The sequence below is a fragment of the Myotis yumanensis genome, unplaced genomic scaffold (genome assembly GCF_028538775.1).
Source record: "Myotis yumanensis isolate MYYU_CA2020_CCGP unplaced genomic scaffold, mMyoYum1.0.hap1 SCAF_7, whole genome shotgun sequence".
NCBI classification, from domain to species: Eukaryota; Metazoa; Chordata; class Mammalia; order Chiroptera; family Vespertilionidae; genus Myotis; species Myotis yumanensis.
Genome location: NW_027223758.1, coordinates 56,160,897 through 56,173,504, shown reverse-complemented (window position 1 = coordinate 56,173,504; position 12,608 = coordinate 56,160,897). Strand labels below are relative to the sequence as shown.

Sequence of the window (12,608 nt, the reverse complement as noted above, 5' to 3'; positions counted from 1 at the left end):
CCTGCTCCTGAGGGGTGACTGGAGCAGCAGCCACCGCTTGCACCCAATGATAGAGCCAGCCCCAATCGCTTCACGGCGGGAGCCGGGCCGTCAGTAGACGAGACCAGGGGCTGCGGCAAGAGGGGCTGGGTGGGGGTGCGGGGGATGGGCCGAGACCTCCCCTGTGCCCACTGCAGCCTCATGGACCACAGTTCCTTTCAAGGTGCACAAATTCATACACTGCGCCCCTAGTAAATTTCATATTTGGCACAACTAGAATACTTACAGTTACAGAAATGTTCAAAAGATGAAACAGAGGTGAGAAGGTTGTAATAATAATGTAAAGCTATGTGAAACTTACTGTAAGGAAGTAAAATGTCTACTTCTATTGGGTCAATAAAGATAACATTTATGCTAATTTAAACATGTAAGTGAAAGGCCAGGGCAGTGATAAGGTCTTCTCAAACAAAACATTGGCATGAAAAGCTGTTGGGTGAATGAGGCAATTACCATGCATGCTTTCTTAGACACCACAAAAAAGTGTTAAACTTTAGCAGTGATCACATGATAATTTATTGTTTGCTTTTTTAACTGTTGTTTTGAGTATTTCAATCTCTTCAAGTATGTCACAAAAGTTCTAGCACACAAGAATGGGTTGAAAGTCACTGAGCCAGACTGTCAAAACATCAAAGCTAAGAGAAAGCAAAAAAAGATGGAACCAGAGAGAAAGATTGATAGATTTCTGACCCTATATGAAAAGTCTCTACTTCACACAATTAGGCACAAGGCAAAAAACCAAACAAACAAAAACACCACACAAAACAAAAACCCAATTCTGTTCTGGGCCCATCCATGTCTGTGATTACATTTGAAGAAGATAACTCCTATGTCGGAGAATTCATCTCCCACCAGCTGATCCCAGAAGAGAGAAAAGAAGGGACAGACAAGCCCTGGTTAGTAGGGCTCAGTCTTGTACATTAAAAGGTGACACGTTTGCCCTAGCCAGTTCTGCTCAATGGATAGAGCTTCACCCCTCAGACTGAAGGGTCCTGGGTTCGATTCTAGTCAAGGGTACCTCGGTTGCAGGCCCAATCCCCAGCCCTGGTTGGGGCACATGCAGGAGGCAACCAAGCAATGTGTCTCTCTGATGTGTCTCTCTCACATCGATGTTACTCTTTCTCTGTCTCTCCTCCTTTCCACTCTCTCTAAAATTCAGTGGAAAAATATCCTCGAGTGAGAATTAAAAAACATGGCGGGTACCATCCCTGGTCAGGGCATGTTTGGGAGGCAACTGACTGATGTTCCTCTCACATTGATGTCTTTCTCTCCCCTCCTCTCTAAAAATCAATTTTTAAAAATATTTTTAAAAAAGAAAGGGTGGAAGAAAAGCCCTTTTTCCCCCTACCTGAGCCTTAGACCACTGTCAACGCTGTAATTATATTACCCTTGCTGTTTATTTTGGTAATTTACCGGGGTAAGGTACATTGGATAATTTAAAAACTAAATTCAGTCAGTCACTTGCAAAAACATTCAACTGACTTATGTGTGGACCAGTAAAGTGTGAAAGTCACACAGCATCCAAATTGTAGCCATGTGTGATTTGGCTTTTTTATTTTGGGGAAAGAAAATGGTTAAGCCTTAAGCGATTATATTTCTCTCTGTCGCTCTCACTCTGAGGGAATAATGAGTTCCTGCTGGTGACACAGTGGCTTGGGGAGGCAAGCAGCGAGGTGGTTTGGTGCATGTCCAAAGCTGTGTGTGTGCCTTTACCATGAGACCTGGTTCTGTGTGAGGGACAGTTAGTGAACTTTGCTGAAACAGGGGCTGGGAGTGCCACGTGTTAACATACAGACTTTCCCCTGAGAGTCCTAAGCCCTTCTCAAACAGCTCGAGCACCCTTACGACTCCTATAGTCAACCACATAGGGCCTCCCTACTAGGTTCCAGATCCTGTGCCAGGTGCTGGGGATCTTTCTCGAGTTCCTTGGAAAGCAGTTCCCAAGATAAAGGTTTCATTTCCCTCCTGCACCACCCATTCTAGATTTCACTCACCCTTGGCCAGTACTCCAGGCAGCTGAGGCTGCCTGCCTAATGGGCTGACCCAGACCTCAGCCCTGAGTCCTTAGCTATCTTGGCCTTATCAAGCCATGGCTGTTGAAGGGGCCCATTTACCATTATCCCTGGCATGGAAGCATCAAGAGACACCAGGAGATGCCCAAGTGAGTCCTCTAGGCTCCAGTCCACTCCTCCATGCTTTCATTATGTAGAGCAACCCTACTCCTTGTGGTCATTATGGTCAATTTTGTCCACTAATGTAGTTCTCTCACTGACATGAAAAGCCTAAAATGACCTGGCAATAGTCACAGCTTCAAGTTCAATGACTGCCTGGTGTTAGGAACCAGGACCTTTAATATGACAGAGCCTAGAGCTGCAAGCTTGAGAAGCAGTGACTGTGAGAGGATCCACACCAACTTCTACCCCTTGGTTCCTGTATTGGGGACATAGCAGCATAGCCACTGCCTCCGTGCATATACTGCACACTGGAGGACAGCACCCTAACACTAAAGGCCATTACCCCAAGGCTCGCACCCTAGCTGAACCTTCAATAGTCTTTCCACTGTCCCTTTAGACTAGCTACTCCTGGGTGATTCGATATCTAGTGAGACCAGTGGCTCTTGTGTTCACGTGCCCACTGCCACAATGCTGTGCAGGATGCCACTTCAATAGGTCAGGAATTCTGTGAGCCTGTGGATGGTGGGTACTAATAGATATGTGGTCAGGCAGGTATCAATTTTGGTGAAGACAAACTGAAATTGAAATCACTCTGCCACCAAGTGGGTGGTCTGGTTTCCTCAAGGCTCATCATTAGCTGTCCCCATCCAGAAGATTTGACATCTTGTCTACCTCAGTGTTGAGCGCTTCCTTTGCAGTGGGAGTTCTCTGGTGGGCATTGATGTAAGATACACAAACTATGTGCCCACAACCACAAGTTCATCATCATGCCGCTTCCCCAGGTTACCTTATCACAGACCTTCCAATCTGGTTCCTTGCGAGCCCTTACCAAGCAGCCAAGCCATTCACCCTTGTCCCAGAATTCATATCTATCTCTATCTCAGGCCACTTTTCCCTCTTTATAAAGTGAGCCACCAATTACACTGTTTGCAACTCTGTCCACTGAAATAATTACTCTAATTCTGTCAAGGTCACTCTGAGAGGGGCTATAATATGGCAGCTGTCCATTTCCAGCCAGCACCAAGATTCCGTAATCTTTCTCATCCACTGTGCTGGAAAATGGATGGTAGGTGGCTGGTTAACTTTCCTGCTGCAGTAAGTTCAGGGCAAAGATGTGATATGAGTGAGGATCTTTGGCACTTAAGTCTGTGTTTTTCCTTGACAACTCTCCCTGCCAAACCAGAGGGGAATGCATGCCCAGTGGGTGGTCACTACTACTGTAGCAACAGGCCAGAACATGACACCCTCTGCAGAGCAGATCAGAAAAATATCCGTGTGCCAGACCCCACTTTTGGGGGCATACTTTAGGCTGCGGCTATTATTACCAGCTTGAATGCCATTGCTAGAGAAAAATGAAAAAACCACAATTTGGTTTAAGCCAATCCTGGCTCCCAAATTGTGTTCCAGCCCTCTGATTGGCATGCCTAGGAGAACAGAAAACTTAAGAAATCTGCAAGAGGTCTGCCTTGTGTTGATCTTTTTCAGGGATTTAGAAACTGCTGGATGCTTGGATGTATTGAGTGACTAATTTCCCTTCCTTTTTTCTAAAAGCTCACATGGTAAGCATTTATTTCTTAAAAAAATGCCAAAAGGATCATTTTTGTCAGAGTTGAAATATTATTTTAAAATGTAAAATAAAGTCCCGATAGCAAATATTATCAATGTAGGCACTTGAATCTACATACAGCAACTTCAGAAGTATCGCCTTCTTTTGGTTTCAGGGTTTGAGAATGAGAGAGACAGAGAGGGGAGAGGGGAGAGGGGAAGAATTTTCAAATGTTTCTGAAGTGTTTATTTTTCTCTGAGATTCAGGTTTGCTTACTGGATGAGAACGGTCAATCCAGGACAGTTGGCAGCTCAGGTAAAAATGTGCCTACGATTTGTTTTTAGTTGTGTTGTAATACCTTTCAAGCCAAGGTTGCAGATTGGCAGTGCCCTGGAGAAGGGAGTGAACTGGGTAGCACCCACACCTCCCTTTAGGGAGGCCTCCATCCGAGCCTGGAGCAGGGCCACAATGAAACTGACCCGCTACTCTGTGCTACACTGAGTCAGAGCAGCACCCTCAGCACCCGTCTTCACTAGAGCCTCCTCTGGATAGGCCTGTCTAGGGGCAGATACAGATTTGCTAAATGGTGTTTGTGTGTGTCCTAGGAAGTATCTTTGTCAAATCCATAATTTAGGTTGTTAGAATGGTGATAAAACAGTATGGGAACCACTACCTGTTTTTACCATTTAGTGAAGGTGTAGGCCTTTTATTCCAGAAAAGTGCTGATCAAAAGTAAGGTATTCTGTCTTACGAAGTAGTGTGTAGTTAACCTGAAATTTAAAAAAAATATATATATATTTTCCAAAAGTAACAAATTATATTTCAAGAGAAACAGTTAAGTGCCTTGTGTATTATGAAACTCCTTTGATTAGTAAGTCACATTATTTAAGGGCTGTTGGAAGACCAACCTCTTACTGTACAAACTGCCAATTGATCATTTGGGAAAGGAATTGAAGGGTCAGGAAGAGCTTTTTATCACACTAATGCATAAAGACACACAAAGCATGATCCAGATATGAAAAGGGGCCAGCACATTTAGCAGATGCCATTCATGGCTGAGCTGAGAAGGCTGCTGCTTGGGAGTTCTAATAACAAAGAAAATAATGGGGAATGGGTTGGGGGAAACACTGCCCAGGGTGAAACACCATGGGAGACAAGAAGGATATGGGAGAATTATGGCTCCAGGAAAAAAAAAAAAAGAAAAGAAAAACAGGATGCAAAAAGATTCCATTTTTCTAGCTTCTACCCTACCCTCCCCATCCTGAAAATATGAATCCAACTAGACAACATAGTTGACTACAAAAATCCACTCTTTTCATTACGGTTATAGTTATAAGAGAATATATTAATTTGAATAATACTAGCTGCTAATAATAAACAGCCCTCAAAAAAGTACACACTTGCTGAAAGCCCATGGAAATTTATCTCTTTCCAAAACCTATAATTCAGTGTGAGGCTCTCTTCCACAAAGCAAGAAAGGAACCCAGACTCCTTCTGTTTTGTGGCTGTGTCATTTCCTAGGGCCTTGTCCTCTTCTGCATCAAAACACTGGAAGGGGGAGAAGTATAAAGAGGGCACAACTGCCTCTTAAAAACCCTGGCTCAAAAGTGACACGTAAAATACTATTCACAAATCATTGGCTAGAAAAATCACGGGCATAGTTACAGTCTATGCCTACCTATAAGGGTGCAAGAAACATCGTCTCCCTCTGTGCCCAAGAAAAAGAAGAAATGGATTTTTTGGTGAACAGCTAGCCATCTACTTGAAAGCAGATAAATGCTTTATTCATCTTTGCATGAGTGAGTGCCCCTGATGTGCATGGCAGGTTTGTGATAAGTAAACGTTAGTGAAATAAATGAATGCTGGAGTGACTAGGGATAGCATACTACTGCTACTAACTTATTGAGAACTTGCACCTTTCTAAGTTATTTACACATCTTATTTAACCCTCAAAGTTTTGTGTACTTTTACAGATAAGGAAACTGAGGCACAGAGATTAAGCAACTTACTGAAAGTCATTTATCTGTTAAGTGGCAAAGCTGGATTTGGATTTCAGATGCTTCATTCTTACCACTACGTTTTGCTACCTCCCAGAATGTAACTTTTAATCACAACTTTTATTCATGCACACAAGAAACCAGCTTTTAGAATTTTACAACACAAAGTTTAGCATAGTATAGTGTATCTCAAATTGGATTCCAGAAAGGGGTTCATTGAGATCACTAGGACAATTTTTAAGTTTTAAGTTTCCACTTTAATGATAACCTTTAAAAAATGCTGAAGCTTAGACGATATGCAAATTTATGTATGGAAAAAAGAATATTATTTTAATTTTCTATAACTAAACTTAATTTCTAACTTGGAGTCTACAATTACACCAGGAGGACAACCTCAGATTCCTAGCTCCCTCGCCCCACATCTCCAGGGTTTTGTCACAATTCCATGGCCTTTCACTGAGCCCAAAAAACCAAGCATGGGAGGTTCTGTGGGAGGAAGTCCTAACAAATAGCCATGGAGATGTGCCCCCTTCACCCTCCCACACCTCCCCCCCCCCAACCCCCCAGTTTCACGCCACTGCCTCCCACTGGCCAAATCCAAGCAGAAGCCAAAAGGCATGAGACTGGATGATGCAATTCATATGACCATCCTCCAAGGGCACAGATTTGGATTGAGAAGAATGAAGAGTATAAATGGAAGATAATCAGCACACTGAGGAAAAGAAAGCCAGAAACGGCTTTCATCTGAAGGCTTAGGGAACAGAAATCAAGAAAGCTTGCAAACAATCTCTGCTTTTCTGACCAACCAGATCTCTCCCATAAGGTCACGGGCCTAGAGCCCAAGAACCTGCTTGAATGGTCTGGGTAGGAGGAAAGGGTAAGGCTGGAGAGGGCCAACACAGGGAGAAATCAATGAACAATATCTGGAAATACTATCTCAGCAATATAAGCACATTTTGAATCATCTGGACGACCACCTTACAAGCTATTATTGCCACAAAATTTCAGGGCCTGCATTTACATTTAAAAATGTATTAACCCCAAGCATTTATTTGTTCATTAACTCCTACATTCAATAAAGATTTATTGAGTACCTACCACGTGCCAGGCAATGTTCTAGACACCAAGAACACAACAGTGAAAAAGGCAAAGGGCCCACCTTCAAGGAGTAGACATTCCAGTAATATAGTTCCTTTTTACTATTATGGGCTAATGAACAGAGGTGGGATTTCATAATAAAATAATCATTTGGGCCAAGAGAAGTCTAAATTGTATCACAATATGCTGTACAAATCTGGGATTTTCACAGTTCAAAGAGAAAATAATAATGTGGAAATGAAATCATCACATAGCAGTTAGAAATACCAAAGTAAAAAGAATCAATACTGTGTTTATACTGTCTCCATTTTATTTCAACAAAGTCATACTAATTGTCCATTATTAATGTTATTTGAGGACTTAATTTGTGTATTTGCTTTTAGTTCTACAGTTATATCAATATCATAAGGCATGCTTATGTCATACATCTAGTTTTATGCTTGTTCACTTAAGAAACATTAAAATAATTTTAGTCAACACAAGGGGTCTATGTCGGACTTGATGCTATTCAAATCTCAGCTTCCCCACCTACTAGCAGGTTATTTGATCTGTATCGTTCTTGATCTCTGCCTCTATGAAATAATGAAAATATTAACACATCTTAGGGACTGTACCAGGAACTAAATGAGATAATGTGAAAGATTGTCTGGCACTTAGCATATGCATAGAAAATACTAAGTCCCTTCCCTTTCTCATAACATTTGGAGAATGGGTGATAAAAAGAAAATATTTAAAATGGGAAACTAATAAAGCCATATCTTTAAAGAACTCCTTCCTCTCAAGAAAATGAAGCCATAATTTAGCCTGGAAATTTCCAGAGTCTCAACAACTAAAAAAAACTGTTCAAAATGCAAATAAAAAAGAGGAAGAAACCATCTATACCAGTGATGGCAAACCTATGACACGCGTGTCAGAGGTGACACGCGAACTCATTTTTTTGGTTGATTTTTCTTTGTTAAATGGCATTTTTTTATTATTATTATTTTTTAAAATATATTTTATTGATTTTTTACAGAGAGGAAGGGAGAGAGATAGAGAGTTAGAAACATCGATGAGAGAGAAACATCGACCAGCTGCCTCCTGCATATCTCCCACTGGAGATGTGCCCGCAACCCAGGTACATGCCCTTGACCGGAATCGAACCTGGGACCTTTCAGTCCGCAGGCCGACGCTCTATCCACTGAGCCAAACCGGTTTCGGCTGTTAAATGGCATTTAAATATATAAAATAAATATCAAAAATATAAGTCTTTGTTTTACTATGGTTGCAAATATCAAAAAATTTCTATATGTGACACGGCACCAGAGTTAAGTTAGGGTTTTTCAAAATGCTGACACGCCAAGCTCAAATGGTTCGCCATCACTGATCTATACTAATAAAAGGGTAATGTGCTAATTAGACCAGAGACCTTCCGGGAGACCTTCCAGACATCCTTCCGGACAAAGCCATGATGGCGGGGCAGAGACAGTTAAGGGCGATCAGGCCAGGAGGGGAGGGCAGTTGGGGGTGATCAGGCCAGTGGGGAGGGGGCAGTTGGGAGCAAGCAGGCCGGCAAGAGGGGGCAGTTGGGGGCGAGCAGGCTGACAGGCAGAGTGGTTAGGGGCGATCAGGCAGGCAGGCAGCTGAGCGGTTATAAGCCAGCAGTCCCGGATGGCGAGAGGGATGTCCCCCGAGGGGTCCCAGATTGGAGAGGGTGTAGGCCGGGCTGAGGGACACCGCCCGAACCCCAGGCACGAATTTCGTGCACCGGGCCACTAGTAGCTAAATAAGAAGGCTATGCTTGCCCTGGCTGGGTGGCTCAGTTGGTTGAAGCACTGTCCTGTACACCAAAAGATTGCAGATTCAATTCCTGCTCAGGTCACATAACTGAGTTGTAGGTTCAATCTCCAGTCAGGGAGCATGCAGGAGGCAACCAATTGATATTTCTCTCTCACACAGAAGTTTCTCTCTCTCTCTCTCTCTCTCTCTCTCTCTCTCTCTCTTCCCTCTCTCTTCCTCTCCCTAAAATCATTAAAAACATGTGCTTGGGTGAGGATTTTTTTAAAAAAATGCTCATTCTACAAATCTAAGTGGAGAGTCTAGTCTAGCTCCCAGTTTGAGAAAGAAATGAAATGCTGAAGTTATAATCTCTCAAAATTTCTGTTCCCACATAGCATGCTCAAACAGCTATAAGCTACTTTAAGAAAAGAATTTTATGAAAAGAATGTTGCTTCTCTATTATTTGCCCATCCTGAATACCCCAATCCTCCCTATAGTGATTTGGGAAGGGGCTATTGCTCCTTACTTACAAGGCCTTTACATTGGTCTTTACATTTGCAAAGACTCAAAGTTCATTTCCAGTCTCGCCTTTAAGTACAGCTGCCTATTTAATTTGTCAACCCAGGTAATGATTTTCTGCTCTCTTGACCCTACAACTCCCTATAACTTGGGAGGTCTGTCTTGAAATGTTAGTTACTGCTTCAGTCAGTTCTCTCCCTGTGTCCCCCTCTCTCCTTTTCTCTCTCTCTCTCTCTCTCTCTCCCTCCTCCCTCCCTCCCTCTCCTTCTCTCTCTCTCTCTCTCTCTCTCTCTCTCTCTCTCTCTCTCTCTCTCCTAGTGACTTATCCTGGGGTCAAAGGAGATGGACTTATTTTGTTCCTTTTGGAAGGAACAATCACTGCCTTGTTGGGTTTCAAGCTAAAAATGGATTTCTGCCCTGCACAGAGCAAGTTCTTCCAGTATAGCATCAGCATTACCTCCCCAATCTTCTGCTACACTACCACACACACATTCTAAGGAAAACTACTCAGGACTGTGACCCTATAACTCTGCACAAGGGCAAAAACACAACTGAACAGATTGGGGAGGGTCAACCTGGATTTGACCAGTTAGAGCAAGTGAGAAAGACATTTCAGAAGAAGCAAAAATGTATGACATAAAAGGAAGCAAGAGTAGTTCAGTGTGACTGCAGAGTGTTTGGCTGTGAGGAGAGGCAAGATGAGAGAAGTGTAATATATAGCTATGACTTTGGAGTCAAATACATTCAAGTTCAATCACAGTTGTATGAAGGATTTTTGTTGTTGTTGATCCTTATCTGAGGATATTTTTCCCATTGATTTTTTTTTCTTGAAAGAGTAGAAGAGAGGGGGAGGGAGAGGTGGGGAGGGGAGAAAGAGAGAGAGACAGAGAGAAATATCAATGTGAAAGAGACACATTGATTGGTTGCCTCCCTCACACACTGAGACCACGGCCAGGGATAGAACCTGCAACCCAGGTACATGCCCTTGACCAGGAATCAAAACCACAACCCTTTGGTGGGAGAGCCCATACTTTAACCACTTAGCCACAACTGGCCAGGGCTCTGAGTCTTGGTTTCCTCATTTGCATACAATATTTCAAAAAGTAAGGAACAATCATAATATCATGTATATAAAGAGTGGAAAATAATAATGACATATAATGTAAGCTTAGCATATAGTAGCTGGTCTAAATATAAATATATTAATATACAAGGCTGGCAGGGCCACATTATGAATATTTTAGAACATGAAGGTAAAATTCAATTAGGTCTTAAAAGCTACTTGGAGCCACTGAAGGATTTTTAGCTGGGAATGAATTGATCAGATTTCTGTTCTCATTAAGGCAGACATTCAAGTATAAGGCAGTGTGCAAAGCACTGTGGGGAAGGTATCTGAATAAAAATGCTATCCTAGTCTCCAATTCATTGCCATCAGCACTGACAATTTAGTGTAGGTCTGGTGCTGACTTCCAAACAGGAACTCCTCACTACTTTCCATTTAAAAGTGGGTGGAAGGAACCTGGAGTCGGGTAAAGAAACATTGTAGTGGAAAGTCTACCTGGAACCAAGTGGCAGAGCCTTCTTCTAGCCTTGAGAGCAAAGTGCTTCATTTTCTTCTAAGAGTATTAAAAATTATACATGCTAAATGAGGGTCACAAAACCTCATGAAATAATCATAACTTAGAAATTCCCCCTGATGTAAGTATGCATCACTGATTTTTCAAACTGTTATAAATAGCCAAGGAACTCCTCAAAAGAAAAACACCAAAGATGAGCATTTCTGCCTCCTATAGCACACAGCTGTTGAGTTGCTCAGAATTAATGAAAATGAAGTATTCTAACACAACACTATACTAGTACATACCATTTTCTGTAATAACTTACTTACAATTTCCATTGACTAAGGCAGCTGAAGATCAGTACCAGAATCCAAATCAGATAGGAATACATTCAAACACAAAAAAGCTCTCATTTTGTCTGTTTTTCCACTGTGCTACTTTACAGGAAATATTTCCATGCAAATGCTGACCTCTTGTGGTAAGAACCAATTACTTCGAAAAGCTATCATTTCAATGGAATGTAAGGTAATTTGTGTTATGGCTGGAAAGAAACGAAATGATCATATTTTAATCATTTGGGGGGGGGGGGGACTCATTCACAAAATGCTTTTTCCTTGGCAATCCCAAGAACTTTCTCTTTCCTCCACAAGATTTCATATTCCTTTTGGAAATTACAAATCGTATTCACTTCAACCAGTGAAAGAGATTTATTCCCACTGGAAAAAAGTACAGCTATTTTTTAAATTTTCACTGCCTTACACATTCATCAGTTTAATACTTAAGACTATATTCATTATCTGACCTGTCATTTCAGTATTACCAACAGTACTGAAATAAACATTCTTGAACATGTCTCTACATACACGTGTTAAGAAATCCTCTAGTGTTTATACCCTAAAATAGAATTGTTGGATTGAAGAGTATTATACATCGTCAACATTACCAGAATGCCACATTCTTTTCCCAAATGGTTGTGCCAGATGACATTTCCATCAGCTCCGTATACAAGCTTCATCTCCTCACCAACATTCATTCATCAGGCTTTTGAATTCATGCCAATCTTATAGATGAGAAAACAATATCTCAGTATTAATGCATTATCCTGATTGAGATTAGGCATCTTTTTGTGTTTACTCTTCTGCATGAGTTTCCTGTTAAATGTCTTTTGCCAGTTATTTTGGAGCCACTTTTAACTGATTTATAGAAGTGTTTAATATATTCTAGATCAGGGGTGGGCAAACTTTTTGACTCGAGGGCCACAATGGGTTCTTAAACTGGACCGGAGGGCCGGAACAAAAGCATGAATGGAGTGTTTGTGTGAACTAATATAAATTCAAAGTAAACATCATTACATAAAAGGGTACGGTCTTTTTTTTTTTTTTTTTTTAGTTTTATTCATTTCTAACAGCCGGATCCGGCCCGCTGGCCGTAGTTTGCCCACGGCTGTTCTAGATACTAATCACTGGTTATATGAGTTGTAAATATCTTCTATCACTCCAAATCTCATCTTTCCAATTTTATTATGTCTTTTGGTCAGCTAAAGTTAATTTTAATGTAGCCAAAATTATCAATCCTTTCCTTTGTTTTTCAAATTTTGTTTCAGAAATCCCTCCCTATTGTAAAGTAATTAAGAAATAATCTAAATAATTTAGTTTTTCATTTCATACTATGTCTTTAATCCTGGAAATTTTTGACATGAAAGATCTATTATTTTTTTATTTTATTTTTTTGCCATACCGAGGACAACCAATTGTCCCAGGATGATTATACACTCTCCCATTTCCTACTGACTGTGAGTCACAATGTCTTATGTGATACAATAAAATATAAAGTTTCTACATAGTGGGAAGCTTTGGGGGCTCCCTATTCTCCTTCATTAGTCTATCTTTCCCCAAACCATAACTATAGGATCTTAATTGCT

At 41.4% G+C, this 12,608-nt stretch overlaps 1 long non-coding RNA gene across 2 annotated transcripts in view; it reads right to left on the bottom strand.

The window, feature by feature from the left end:
* The window catches only part of LOC139013987 (uncharacterized), a 57,215-nt gene that overhangs the window by 37,254 nt on the left and 7,353 nt on the right, over positions 1–12,608 (bottom strand). For both annotated transcript variants that reach the window (XR_011472177.1, XR_011472176.1), the window contains exon 2: positions 11,631–11,747. This is a non-coding gene — a long non-coding RNA (uncharacterized lncRNA). The remainder of the gene's footprint in view (positions 1–11,630; positions 11,748–12,608) is intronic.